The sequence below is a fragment of the Lethenteron reissneri genome, chromosome 6 (assembly GCF_015708825.2).
Source record: "Lethenteron reissneri isolate LAM-NWPU_2019-01 chromosome 6, ASM1570882v1, whole genome shotgun sequence".
Classification (NCBI taxonomy): domain Eukaryota; kingdom Metazoa; phylum Chordata; class Hyperoartia; order Petromyzontiformes; family Petromyzontidae; genus Lethenteron; species Lethenteron reissneri.
Genome location: NC_083784.1, coordinates 10,169,151 through 10,184,229, shown reverse-complemented (window position 1 = coordinate 10,184,229; position 15,079 = coordinate 10,169,151). Strand labels below are relative to the sequence as shown.

The 15,079-nt window shown below is 53.1% G+C and overlaps 1 protein-coding gene across 15 annotated transcripts in view; it reads right to left on the bottom strand.

The window, feature by feature from the left end:
• Positions 1 to 8,074, bottom strand: part of LOC133354903 (synaptotagmin-like protein 4) — an 84,230-nt gene extending 76,156 nt beyond the window's left edge. For 13 of the 15 annotated variants that reach the window (XM_061572113.1, XM_061572106.1, XM_061572089.1 and 10 more), the window contains exon 1: positions 7,935 to 8,022. The gene's annotated coding sequence lies outside the window, so the exon portion shown is untranslated. Of the gene's footprint in view, positions 1 to 7,934 lie in introns of all 15 variants that reach the window. The other 2 variants (XM_061572150.1, XM_061572160.1) reach the window with 2 other exon arrangements.
• Between the last annotated feature and the right edge of the window lie 7,005 nt (positions 8,075 to 15,079).

Below are 15,079 nucleotides of genomic sequence, written 5' to 3'. Positions count from 1 at the left end.
GACGTGAAATGGAATCCTTCAGCTGACGTCTGTGGGCAGGATGAGAGTCAATCACCGCCGCACCAGCGGGAATGGTAAGTTGTCCTGCCAAGGTGCCTGCTAAGAAAAATGAGATTCACGAAACGCAAAGTCCCCCCCCACCAACAATCAGCCCTCCCGCCCCCCTCCCATCGCGGGAAAGATCCATCACGCAGCCTACGCACACTTGGGGCAAGCGGCGTTCGCGAGCGCCTATTGAGGTCGGAATGGCGCACGAGGAATGGACGTGGCCAACATCGCACCCCGACAAAGGTGATGCTCACGCACCGCGCCTGGCACAGGCCTCGTCCGTAGCCGGGTCGACCTAGGGTAGGCCCAGGAAAGGTTCAGAGGACAAAGTGAACTTAGGTTTCTGGGTTCAAAGTGCAGTGTGCCAACCAATGTGCCACCACTCACATGTAAAAAGACAAAGATCCCCCCTATAGCCTCACCAAACTTTTGGGGCAAGTGATGTTAGCAAGCACCTATGATGGCCAGCACTGCACACGAGGGGATGGCTGGCCAGCAGGGGGGATGTTTACACACCACACCAGGTACTCATTTGAGACTGCATCGACCTAAGGGAAGGCCCAGGACCGGTTCAGAAAATCGTCACTTGGCATTGGTCGTGAGCACGAATCAAACTCGGGTCGCCAGGCTCGCAGTGCGGTGCGCTAACCGCTACGTTACCGCACCCTATATCCGCGCACGCAGCCACCCAACCTCGCACGCAACATACACAGCCGACACCATGGAGTCTCTGCTGAGGTATTCAAACAAAACACGCCTCCTGTCGTTAAGTTCCGTGAAAACGGACTGGATGTGAATGCAACTCCATACAAAACGGTTTCGCAATCGATTTCAAATAAGGCGTAAAGGGACAGTGACGTACAAAGCACAAATCCATCGACTCGCCACCTTGGTCGCGGGACAGCGTGCACCAGCGGGACAGCGTGCACCAGCGGGACAGCGTGCACCAGCGGGACAGCGTGCACCAGCGGGACAGCGTGCACAAGCTGGATAGCGTGCACGAGCGGGACAGCGTGCACCAGCTGGACAGCGTGCACGAGCGGGACAGCATGAACCAGCTGGACAGCGTGCACCAGCTGGACAGCGTGCACCAGCTGGACAGCGTGCACGAGCGGGACAGCGTGCACCAGCGGGACAGCGTGCACCAGCTGGACAGCGTGCACCAGCTGGACAGCATGCACGAGCGGGACAGCGTGCACGAGCGGGACAGCGTGCACGAGCGGGACAGCGTGCACGAGCGGGACAGCGTGCACGAGCGGGACAGCGTGCACGAGCGGGACAGCGTGCACCAGCTGGACAGCGTGCACCAGCTGGACAGCGTGCACGAGCGGGACAGCGTGCACGAGCGGGACAGCGTGCACGAGCGGGACAGCGTGCACCAGCTGGACAGCGTGCACGAGCGGGACAGCGTGCACGAGCGGGACAGCGTGCACGAGCGGGACAGCGTGCACCAGCTGGACAGCGTGCACCAGCTGGACAGCGTGCACGAGCTGGACAGCGTGCACGAGCGGGACAGCGTGCACGAGCGGGACAGCGTGCACCAGCTGGACAGCGTGCACGAGCGGGACAGCGTGCACCAGCTGGACAGCGTGCACGAGCGGGACAGCGTGCACGAGCGGGACAGCGTGCACGAGCTGGACAGCGTGCACGAGCGGGACAGCGTGCACCAGCTGGACAATGCTCGTATCTCCTTAGCGGGACGGCCCTCCGCTCGAACGAGGAGCTCGATGATCTATGTCGTGTGAAAAACGGCCATTCGCCGGATGCGTCAGCGTGCGGTTTGTGCCGAGTGGTTGGCGAGCGACACGGCGCCCTTCGCCCGTCTTGGGAGCTCAACTCCGCCACTCTCGACGCAATCGGAGGGTTGGGACGAACCTAATGATCATTTTTAGTACTTCTGTCGACGAACATAAAGCAAAAATATATAATAGTAACTTACGAACCTTCAACAGATGAAGGCCTCCCTAGAGCGTGTTGCTCATGGTGGGGGGGGGGGGGGGGTTGACCATACTTCTCCGTGCCTGCCTGCGTGGCTTTGTTAAACGAGGCACCCAGAACTGGTTCAGATATTGCTCACCAAATCATGTTAGCCCTGGCAGGAAATCGAACCCGGGCCGCCGGGTCCACAGTGCAACACGCCAACCACTGCGACACCGTTCCCTGTCACGTGCTCGCTGGTGCCCGGCTTTGGCGACGCAGCACGCATGACGATGAGTGGCCGAGTCCCTTTTGTCTTTGACTCCTAATCGTTTTCTTGGGTCAGAGTGCACTGGTCCAATGCCAATGTGTGTTGTATGCCCGCCTCCACCCGACAAAGCCGAACGAATCAAATCGCCACGTCACCAAACAACGCGTTTGCATTGCTTCAGCACACCCCGGTGTGTCGGAGAGCGATCCACGACGTTGTAACGATCAGATAACTGCCTTCAGCTGCCAGTTACAACCCACATCATCGGGCAATCACCACGGTTCAATTCTGGCAATTGTCTGATGATTGGTCTTGCAAGACACACAGGATTCATACCTGCACTGGTTATGAGCATATACTCCATCGCTTCCACTATTAGTGTGCCAATGCCAGCTTTTGTATCCATTCCAGAATATCACTAGAATGTTACATCACTCCCACTCGTATGTACGCATGCGGTGCGTGTGGAGAGTGCGAGGTTCACGCGCTGCGCTACGAACCCAGGGACCCGCGTTCGATTCCCGCTCACGGCCAACGCCGGTGACGAATATCTGAACCGATCTTGGGCCTCTCCTAGGTCGACTCAGCCTCAAACGAGTACCTGGTGCGGTGTGTACACATCTCCACTAGGGATACAAAGGCGGCCGGGCGTGGTGCTCACCACCCAGCCGGCCTTCGCAGGTGCAGCAGCTCGCCAACAGCGCTCGCCCAAACAGTCTGTTGAGGCTACACGGTGGATCTTTGCGGTGCAGCCGCGGTCAACGCCGCCGTGACGTCGACGGCTGCCGCTCGCAGAGGGGCCGGAGCGGAGGCCGCTGCATCGCACTCACACCTCGGGCTTTGCTCATTTGTTCTGTCCTAATTCTTCCCTTTCCTCGAGCTTCTCGGTGGAATTAGATGGGGCGGAGAGGGGAGGGGATGGGGGGGACGGGAACGTTTTCTCCGCAGCAGCGCACGCCGCAGAAACTAAATAATTGACGCTGCTTTTTTGTATTCAATTATTAAATCGCTCAAAAGCTATTTTTTTTTCTCTAAACATCGATGCCCGTTTCACGTTTGTCTCAAATTGTGAGAAATGGCCGGGGCACGTTGACGCGCGTGGAGACGCAGCGCATCGCGAGCCCGGGGCACGTACGTGCGTCTGTGCGTGTGTCTGTACGTGTGTCTGAATGTCGTTATGTCTCTATGCCTATGTGTCTGTATGTCTGTGTGCAGGTCTGTATGTATTTATCTATGCATGTCTGTATGTATGTATGCATGTATGTACGTATGTGTGCATGCCTGTATGTATGTACGTATGTGTACATGCCTGTATGCATGTCTGTATGTATGTCTGTCTGTATGTATGCATGTCTCTATGTCTGTTTGTATGTGTGCATGCCTGTATGCATGTCTGTACGTATGTGTGCATGCCTGTATGCATGTCTGTATGTATGTCTGTCTGTCTGTATGTGTGTCTATGTATGTATGTATACTGAACTTAATTCGCACCGTACGTGACTAACCGTGCAAATCGTAGGTAGGGAGGGGTAAGGACAACAAACTAAAACACAAGAAGAATATTTACAGAAATTCGTTTTCAATCCGGAATGATTTCAGAGTGATTCCAGCGACAGCCTCGACGCCGCAGGAATAAGGCGGGTCGCAGGCATCGCGGTGACAGTCTCGTTCAGCTCACCAGTCACACACACACAGCCTCTTTCAGCTCACCAGTCACGCACACACAGCCTCGTTCAGCTCACCAGTCACACACACACAGCCTCGTTCAGCTCACGAGTCACACACACACACAGCCTCGTTCAGCTCACCAGTCACACACACACACAGCCTCGTTCAGCTCACCAGTCACACACACACAGTCTCGTTCAGCTCACCAGTCACACACACACACACAGTCTCGTTCAGCTCACCAGTCACACACACACACAGCCTCGTTCAGCTCACCAGTCACACACACACAGCCTCGTTCAGCTCACCAGTCACACACACACACACACAGCCTCACTCAGCTCACCAGTCACATACACACACAGCCCCACTCAGCTTACCAGTCACACACACACACAGCCTGACTCAGCTTACCAGTCACACACACACACAGCCTCGTTCAGCTCACCAGTCACACACACACAGCCCCACTCAGCTCACCAGTCACACACACACAGCCTCACTCAGCTTACCAATCACACACACAGCCTCACTCAGCTTACCAGTCACACACACACACACAGCCTCACTCAGCTCACCAGTCACACACACGTCACACACACACATACACGTCACACACACACACGTCACACACACACACGTCACACACGTCACACACACACGTCACACACACACACCAGGCGAGTCTCCTAGCTTGGCCCAGCTCTGACATGTTGCTCGCAGACGTCGTCCGTCCCTCCGTGGCCTCGCAATCAGCGGTGGCCCACCACCCCCCCACCACCACCCCCCCCCACCACCACCACCCCCCCACCACCACCCCCACCCCCCTCACCACCACCACCATCCCCCACCACCACCACCCCCCACCATCACAACCCCCCACCACCACCCCCCCACCACCACCACCCCCCACCACCACCACCACCCCTACCACGATCGCCACCCCCCCCACCACCCCCCCCCACCACCACCCCCACCCCCCTCACCACCACCACCACCCCCCACCATCACCACCCCCCACCACCACAACCCCCCACCACCACCACCCCCCCACCACCACCACCCCCCACCACCACCACCACCCCCACTACCACCCCCACCCCACCCTCACCACCCTCCACCACCACCCCCCCCCACCACCACCACCCCCCCACCACCACCTCCCCACCACCTCCACCCCCCCACCACCACCACCCCCGAAAGGCTCCGCGATTGTCGCCGGATGATGCTTGAAGCCGCGACTCTCAATTCAGCCGAATCGGACTTCCAACATTGACGATGTTTGAAAGATCAGGAATGTTTTTATATTTCTAAAATGTGTAATACGTCTCGGCAGGACACCAAGCTGTGAGTGAGCCGACTTGGCTACATCGCTGCCTCTGCCGGGGCAGCTGCTAAAATCTCCTACGAGGTGGCCCGCACATTCGGCACGAGATACAACAACAACAACATCCATCGCCTTGGTGGGATGTTGACCGGTAAAAATTGAAATTTCTACATCGTGCACAGTCCATTTACAGTACAGTCGTGAAAAATTAATGACGCGTATTTAATGGAACCGGCCAAACATTCCCAAATGTAGCAGGACCCTCGCTGTCAAGAGGCACGAGACTCAATGAAGCTCCCTTGTCGATCAAGGAGATGAGCGCCTTGTCAATTTCACCTCTCAAATCTAACCCCGTCTCCATTAATAACGCCTCGCACGAATTCAACATCAGGGCGTGCAATTCAAAACAGCCGCACGTGCGCTCCTCCTGACGGTGACGGTGAATGGCTCACAGTGGCAACGATTCGCCCCCCCCCCCTATAGTTTAATCTCACCCCCCCCCACCCTCCACGCAAAGCGGCACAAGTTGAAGCAGCGTGTTGTCATTGCGACGTTGGGTGATTGTCGGATGTGGCGGCGATGTTACGCGAGGTGCGTTTTTGGGATGTGGCGCTCCACCGGGCTGTCGATGCGATCGTCCGTTGTGATTTGAGATATTCCGTGATGTGGGATATGATGATGATGGTGGTGATTGTGTGTGACGGTGAGATGTGACATGAGGTGCGATTTTATGTGCGATTTGAGAGGCGATGTTTTTTGCTCTGATTTTGATATACGATGTTCTGTGAGGTAGGATTACAGCTGGGGCGTGCGTGTGTGTGAGAGTGCGTGTGAGAGAGTGTGAGAGTGTGTGTGAGTGTGTGAGTGTGTGTGTGAGAGTGTGTGTGAGAGGGGCTGTGAGAGTGTGTGAGAGTGTGTGCGTGTGTGTGAGAGTGTGTGTGAGAGTGTGTGAGAGTGTGTGCGTGTGTGTGAGAGTGTGTGTGTGAGAGTGTGTGTGAGAGTGTGTGTGAGAGTGTGTGAGAGTGTGTGCGTGTGTGTGAGAGTGTGTGAGAGTGTGCGTGTGAGAGTGTGTGTGTGTGTGAGAGTGTGTGAGAGTGTGTGAGAGAGTGTGTGTGTGAGAGTGTGTGAGAGTGTGTGCGTGTGTGTGTGAGAGTGTGCGTGTGTGTGAGAGTGTGTGCGTGCGTGTGTGTGTGTGCGTGTGTGTAAGAGTCCGTGCGTGTGTGTGAGAGAGCGTGCGTATGTGTGAGGGTGTGTGTGTGAGAGTGTGTGCGTGTATGTGTGCGTGAAAGTGTGTGCGTGTCTGTGAGAGTGTGTGCGTGTGTGTGAGTGTGTGTGAGAGTGCGTGTGTGTGAGAGTGTGTGAGAGTGTGTGTGTGTGAGAGTGTGTGTGAGAGTTTGTGAGAGTGTGTGCGTGTGTGTGAGAGTGTGTGTGTGTGAGTGTGTGTGAGAGTGAGAGTGTATGCGTGTGTGTGAGAGCGCGTGTGTGTGTGTGCGTGTGTGTGAGAGTGTGTGAGTGTTTGTGTGAGAGTGTGTGCGTGAGAGTGTGTGTGTGAGAGTGTGTGCGTGAGAGTGTGTGTGTGAAAGTGTGTGCGTGTGTGTGAGTGTGTGTGAGAGTGTGTGTGTGAGAGTGTGTGCGTGTGTGTGTGTGAGAGTGTGTGCGTGTGTGAGTGTGTGAGAGTGTGTGTGTGAGAGTGTGTGCGTGTGTGTGTGTGAGAGAGTGTGTGAGAGTGTGTGCGTGTGTGCGAGAGTGTGCGAGAGTGTGTGAGAGTGCGTGTGTGTGTGAGTGTGTGTGTGAGAGTGTGTGAGAGTGTGTGTGTGAGAGTGTGTGCGTGAGAGTATGTGTGTGAAAGTGTGTGCGTGTGTGTGTGAGAGAGTGTGTGAGAGTGCGTGTGTGTGTGAGTGTGTGTGTGAGAGTGTGTGTGAGAGTGTGTGAGAGTGTGTGAGAGTGTGTGTGTGTGTGAGTGCGTGTGAGAGAGTGTGTGAGAGTGTGTGCGTGTGTGCGAGAGTGTGCGAGAGTGTGTGAGAGTGCGTGTGTGTGTGTGTGAGTGTGTGTGTGAGAGTGTGTGAGAGTGTGTGCGTCTGAGAGTGTGTGCGTGTGTGTGTGTGAGAGAGTGTGTGAGAGTGCGTGTGTGTGTGTTTGAGAGTGTGTGAGAGTGTGTGCGTGTGTGTGTGTGAGAGAGTGTGTGAGAGTGCGTGTGTATGTGAGTGTGTGTGTGAGAGTGTGTGAGAGTGTGTGTGTGAGAGTGTGTGCGTGTGTGTGTGTGAGAGTGTGTGCGTGTGTGTGAGTGTGTGAGTGTGAAAGTGTGTGCGTGTATGTGTGAGAGAGTGTGTGAGAGTGTGTGTGTGTGCGAGAGTGTGTGAGAGTGCGTGTGTATGTGAGTGTGTGTGTGAGAGTGTGTGAGAGTGTGTGTGTGAGAGTGTGTGCGTGTGTGTGTGTGACAGTGTGCGCGTGTGTGTGAGAGTGTGTGCGTGTGTGTGAGAGAGTGTGTGAGAGTGCGTGTGTGTGTGTGAGAGTGTGTGCGTGTGTGTGAGTGTGAGAGTGTGTGCGTGTGTGTGAGAGAGTGTGTGTGAGTGTGTGTGTGAGAGTGTGTGCGTGTGTGCGAGTGTGAGAGTGTGTGCGTGTGTGTGTGAGAGAGTGTGTGAGAGTGCGTGTGTGTGTGAGTGTGTGTGTGAGAGTGTGTGAGAGTGTGTGCGTGCTTCTCACCGAGACACGAGGATGAGAATCGAGCACCAGCAGCACCACCAGCACCAGCAGCGTCTCCTGCCACTCTCCTGCTCCGTCTCGTCCCCCGCGTGCCTTTTCACATCTCCAGCAGAGGCGGAGCTCCACAGACAGACGATACCAAGTCGCCAGGGGGGGGGGGGAGGAGGTGTTTTACATCAGAAACACACAACCCAGCCTCGACATTATCACGCCAGTCACAATTATTCACCTGGAACATCCCCGGAGATGGGACATCTCGTTTGCAAAGGGTATCCCAGGGTTGTCGATTGACACGCAAACCATACGCACAAAGACACACACATTTGCAAAAACAAAGACCCCCCGTATAGCCTTAACGGACTGTTGGGGCAAGTGCTGTTAGCGAGCACCTATGAAGGCCGGCACGGCACACGAAGGGGTGGGTGGCCAACACCACGCCCGGCCGCCTTTGTCTCCCCAGTAGCCATGATTACACACTGCACCAGGTATTCATTTAAGGCAGAGTCAACCAAAGGGAGGCCCATGACCGGTTCAGATAATCGTCACCGGTGTTGCCCGTGAGCGGGAATCGAACTCGGGTCACCGGGTTCGTAGCGCAGCGCAGCGCTAACCGCTACACCACCGCTCCCCGTCGATTTACACACAACACAAACATAACGGCCACATAAAGACAAAGACACATGCACACACGAACACATATACACACATCCATATATATACTGTACACACACGTAGGAATCAGGTAATACAAAGATCCCCCGTGTAGCCTGTAACAGACTGCCGGGACAAGTGATGTGAGCGAGCAGCAGCTGTGAAGGCCGGCACGGCCCACGTGGACAGCTCCACCATCGCTCCCAACACACAGACACCCGTGTTACACACACACAGACACCCGTGTTACACACACACACACAGACACTCGTGTTACACACACACACACACGTGTTACACACACACACAGACACACGTGTTACACACACACACACCCGTGTTACACACACGCAGACACACGTGTTACACACACAGACACACGTGTTACACACACACAGACACCCGTGTACACACACACACCTGTGTTACACACACACACAGACACACGTGTTACACACACACACACAGACACACGTGTACACACAGACACCTGTGTTACACACACACACAGACACACGTGTTACACACACACACAGACACACGTTTTACACACACACACACACGTGTTACACACACACACAGACACACGTGTTACACACACACACAGACACACACACACAGACACACGTGTTACACACACACACACACACGTGTTACACACACACACAGACACCCGTGTTACACACACACACACAGACACACGTGTTACACACACACACAGACACACGTGTTACACACACACACACAGACACACGTGTTACACACACACAGACACACGTGTTACACACACACACACAGACACACGTGTTACACACACAGACACCCGTGTTACACACACACACAGACACCCGTGTTACACACACACACACACACAGACACACGTGTTACACACACACACAGACACCCGTGTTACACACACACACACAGACACGTGTTACACACACACACACACACGTGTTACACACACACACACACGTGTTACACACACACTCACACGTGTTACACACACACGCGTGTTACACACACACACACGTGTTACACACACATACAGACACACGTGTTACACACACACACACAGACACACGTGTTACACACACACACACAGACACACGTGTTACACACACACACACAGACACACGTGTTACACACACACACACAGACACGTGTTACACACACACACACACACAGAGACACACGTGTTACACACACACACAGACACACGTGTTACACACACACACAGACACCCGTGTTACACACACACAGACACACGTGTACACACACACAGACACCCGTGTTACACACACACAGACACACGTGTTACACACACACACGTGTTACACACACAGAGACACACGTGTTACACAGACACACGTGTTACACACACAGACACACGTGTTACACACACACTCACACACGTGTTACACACACACACAGACACACGTGTACACACACACCCGTGTTACACACACACACCCGTGTTACACACACGTGTACACACACACACACACGTATGAATTAAGCAATACACACGTACACACACATGCAACAGTGTGGGTTTATAATAAAAGCGAGCGTGACTCGCAGTGAAAGGCGCACACGAGCGCGTGCAGCAGGCTTTAGCCACCAATATCATTCACATAATAAAGGTTGTTTGGGTTAGATCGCGTAAGTGTGAATGTGTCGTAACCCTTCACCACCCGACACAGCCAGCAAGGGCTGTCGCGTAAACAACGCGTGCCAATGAGTGACGACTCCAGCCCGCCCGTGTGTTGGAAAGGCAATCCACAACATTTACAATTTGAGTCGTTCGTCGTTTCGCTGGTAATTAATTACATCCAGCATCATCGGGCGATTTGTAAAGAATCGTGAAGCAATCCGCCCGCTTCCGATGTTACACAGAGCAAGGGGGGGGGGGCAAACAATGACCCCGGAGGGACCCCCCCCCCTCGTGTCACGGACCACGAGCGGCTGGCGTGGGGGGGGGGCTGCAGCGGCAAATCGCGTGCGCCGCTCGAGTGATATGCTGGGCTACGTACGGTGCGAAAGAAGTTCAACGCACTGCACATAATGGGAATACATTATAAGCAGCCGTGTGTTCACCGTCTGTAGCTCGCACCCCCCCCCGTGATCATCAGCCGCACGGCACATTCTCGGCGGAGGAGACGATTTGCCTGATGATTTGTTTTACTTAAATTCTCCACAGCGACGCTAATAATTGCCTGTTGTCTATTGGTGTATATAGGTTCGCATCCAATTAGGACCTGTAGCACAGAGAGAGGGCCCTTGCCTATTAACATGTGGCAGCAGTTCACGAGCAATGGTTGAAGCAAGCGAGGCTCTGCTGAGATGACGCTCTCCCAGAAGGGAGGCTGCGTGGCTGATGGGATGTGTCAAACAACAACTTGTTTAACCCCCTCGCTCTCTCTCCTCACCCCCTCGCCACTCTCCTCACTGTGTGGCTGGTGATGTAGTCACTGTGTGAGTGGTGATGTAGTCACTAGGAGATGTTAACTACCTCGCTTGGTATACAGGAGGTCGTGGGTTCGATCCCGACCCTGACGCCTGCTGCTGTATATTTGGAGTTTGCGTGTCTCTCTCTCTCCCCGTGGTCATATGGATTTCTCTCCAGGTCCTTCCGTTTTTTTTCCTCCACGTTTCAAAACACGCTGTTTTTGAGTATTTGGCTGCTAAAAAATGTCCACGCAATAATCAACGTCACGCGTTTCGATTATTTGTCTGATGCTGCTGCTGCAGATTCCCACGTGATGATGATGACGACGATGAGCCAGTTGGCTGAGCTGTCATTTGTCAGCCAGGTCGCTTCGCAAAAAACAGCTGTGGAGCTCAGCCGGCCTTACCTGGTAAAAACTAAAATAGTGAAGAGTGTTATATTTAGCAGATACAGTACATCGCACGTGTTTTATATTAATGTGACGTTAGGGAACCACCAGGGTCCCTTCTCCACGGGAAGTTTCTACACCCACCTCTGTCTGTCACGCACACGGCGGGGGAGGGGGGGTGAGGCTCGCACTCTCTCACCCGCCCTGTGAGCCATTAGCAGCAGAAGCCAGCGCAGTGGGGGGTGGAGGCGCCCCCCCCGCCTCTGGTGCAGCAATGTCTGAGCAGCACACAGCAGTAGCACACACATCACTGGTGCAGCAGCAGCAGCAACAATCAGGCTAAAGCTTCTTTACACACTCGGTACACTCGGAAGTGTTTTACACCTCCCCCTTCCCCCCGCAGTAATAACATCAGCTGCCAACAGCAGTAGACACACATCGCCCCCTGGATTTCACTGTGACGCCGCCTCTCAGTTTGAATTCATGTAATAAATATAGGGGGGGTCTCTTTCAACTTTCGCCGCCAAAGTTTAAATTCCTGCCTTTGCCGAGCTGAGGATTTAATCATGAAAAATATATAAGAAGAAGAGGCTTTACGCCTTCCGGCAATACAGCAGGAGGTGTTAAGATGTTCAAACACCAAATAGGTACCTATTTCAAGGCATCAAGTCTGCATTAACCACACATGCTTGTGGCAAAACATGCAAATAAGCATGCTCTGATAACACTGTGTAACACATTTTTATTTATTTTTTGTTCCTGGATAGTATTATTTCCTAATTGCTTATGCCTCAAAGGTACAGAAAATCGCTATTATTCCCCCACAAATTTTGCTTTTTTGACCAGGACAGTGATATTTTGAAATTTACCTATTTTCCAGAACATTCCAGATATATTCAGTGCTGAGTAAACTTGGAATAACTTCTAGAACATTCTAGAACCTTCCAAAAATATAAATAGTAGTGTAGCGGTACGTAACACAACACAATCTACACTCGGGTCTCGAATGCCCATCTCACCACGCTACGGCAGAATTGGACAAGGTTCACTATCCCGGTCCGGACCACGAGCTGGGTCCCGGACCGCGTGGCGAGAGGCTTCTTCTCCCCGACGTGGATCTTCTTCACACCGGCACACGAAGAACCTCGACCTCCTCACGGGCGCTCGTTATATGCCCCCGGGCTGGGGCTGGCTCTGCCCTTCGCCCCGCCCACCTTGCAGGTCTCTCGAGCTCCTTCTCGAAGGTTCCCGAGAGCCCTTTTGGACCACGTGACCACCCAGTGGCCCCCGTCCACCGGTGGCCCCCCTCCAATATCATCCGGTCACGTGTCAGCAGGTCAACCAGCGTATCGTGCCCCAAGGTAACCCTGGCTGGCTGACGCTCCCTCTCGCTCCCTCACCGGGAGCCCGCACCGCACACTGCTCGCGGTGCCTCCGCGCTGACCAGCGCTCACCCAAGCCCCGCTAGGGCTGGTACTACACCCCGTAACCCGGGCTGCCCATAATGACAACACATTACCCGCCGTGACTTCGTAAGCCCCGGCACCATACCGTGACAAGCACAGTCACTACAGTAGTGTCAATACAGGGGCCTTAAACCCACCAGTTCAGTTTAGTTCCAGCTGCCTAAGTGGATACATATCTGCATTTTTCTGAGATGGCATTAAGAGGCTGCAAGCATCCGGCAGACGCTGTGGAAGCATCTGCTAAGATGTGTGAGGCCTACAAGGCATATTTTGGCATGCCTGTTGGGGATCAAGACAAACCCTGGGCACCTCATTTCACCTGCAAGCAATTCAAAAAAAACTCTGGAAGGTAAGATGGACAATTGTTGCTCAGAATTTAATGTTCTAACATTAAAAAAAATTATATATTCTTGGTTCTTTCGGTAGTCACGTATAAGGGAAATAATAAAATAAAATAATATAAAACAATAAAAAATTCTCACGACGTTTCGACTGCAACACAAGCAATCATCATCAGATGTGAAATCCACAGCAAGAAAATTTGAAAAAAGTGGCGGTTTTTCCTAACGTCAGCACCACAGACAGCGATTTGGTAGTTGGCCAGATGGACGAGTCCATCTATGTTCGGAAAAGAGGGGGGGGGGGAGCAGAAAATGAAAGTCACCGTAAGCGTGAACACAATCAATTAAGACCCGAAATGGTTTATCAAATCCTTCCAATGATTGCTAAGCCAGAATCCATCTTCTCGGTTGAAATTGTCTCTGTGTTTGTATATGTGAATAGCCTCATGAACGAATCTCTCATGGTAGCCAGATGGCTTGCAGAGAACCTCTGTCTTGGAACAAAAAAATTGTGAAAGTTTTACATTTTTTAATGCTTTGCAATTTTCAATGTTATTGAAAAAATATATCATACATGAAAAATGTTGCGAGAATTTCTTACGCATTAGTCATGGGTGAAATAAATTTATTTTTGTAGGATGTTACAGAGGGGAAAAGAAAGCCATGAAGTTCGCTATCCGAATAATTTAGCGGAAACCCACTGACCACTCAAGCAACTGCTACTTCTGCATGGTGGACCCTTCCAAACGTCGGACTGGCAAGAATGCACCTTCTATCATGTATCCGGACCTTCCTTCATCCATCGCCCCGGTGCCACACTGCCATGAGTTCATCGTACCCACTCCTCCGGAGAGAGAGCAGCCGTCTTTAGAAGACAGCAGCAAGTCAGAGAGCGGGGAAGACGTTGTAGATCCAGATGGCAATTTCAGAGGTAGAGCTGAGGAGAGAAACCCATATTACCTCAACCAAAAAGATTTCAACGACTTGATGAGAGATCTTGTTCTCACCAAGTCCAATGCCGAGCTTTTTACGTCTAGGCTCAAGCAGTGGAACTTGTTGGATAAAAGTGTGCAAGTCGCAGATCAGAGGAAGCGTCACCAACCTTTTCGCAGCTTCTTCACCCGTCAAAATAGGCTCTGCTTCTGCCACAATGTGACCAGTCTGTTCGAGGCAATCGGAATCGCCTGTAACCAGAATGAGTGGCGCCTCTTCATTGACAGCTCATCCAGGAGCCTCAAAGCCGTGCTGCTCCATAATGGTAACAAGTACCCGTCCCTTCCCCTGGCTCACTTGGTGCACCTCAAAGAGGATTACAACAGCATCAAGACATTGCTGGACGCCTTTAAGTATTATGAATATGGCTGGGAGGTCATCGGAGACTTCAAAATGGTGGCATTCCTGATGGGTCTCCAACGCGGTTTTACCAAGTTTCCCTGCTATCTTTGCCTTTGGGACAGCAGGGACACCAAGGTGCACTACCACAGGCGGGACTGGCCACAGCGGACCAAGTTCTCTGTGGGGAGGAACAACGTCAAGTGGAAGCCACTGGTGGACCCCCGGAAGGTGCTGATGCCACCACTGCTCATCAAATTGGGCCTTATGAAACAATTTGTCAGAGCTGTAGATAAGGAGTCGGCAGCCTTCAAATACCTTCAAGACTTCTTCCCAAAGCTGTCTGAGGCAAAGGTCAAAGCCGGTGTCTTCGTCAGACCACATATACAGAAGATCCTGGAGTGCAATGATTCCCCAAGAAGCTCACTAGTAAGGAGAAAGCGGCTTGGGACAGCTTTGTCGCAGTGGTTCGTGGCTTCCTGGGCAATCACAAGGTCGAAAACTACGTGGAGCTG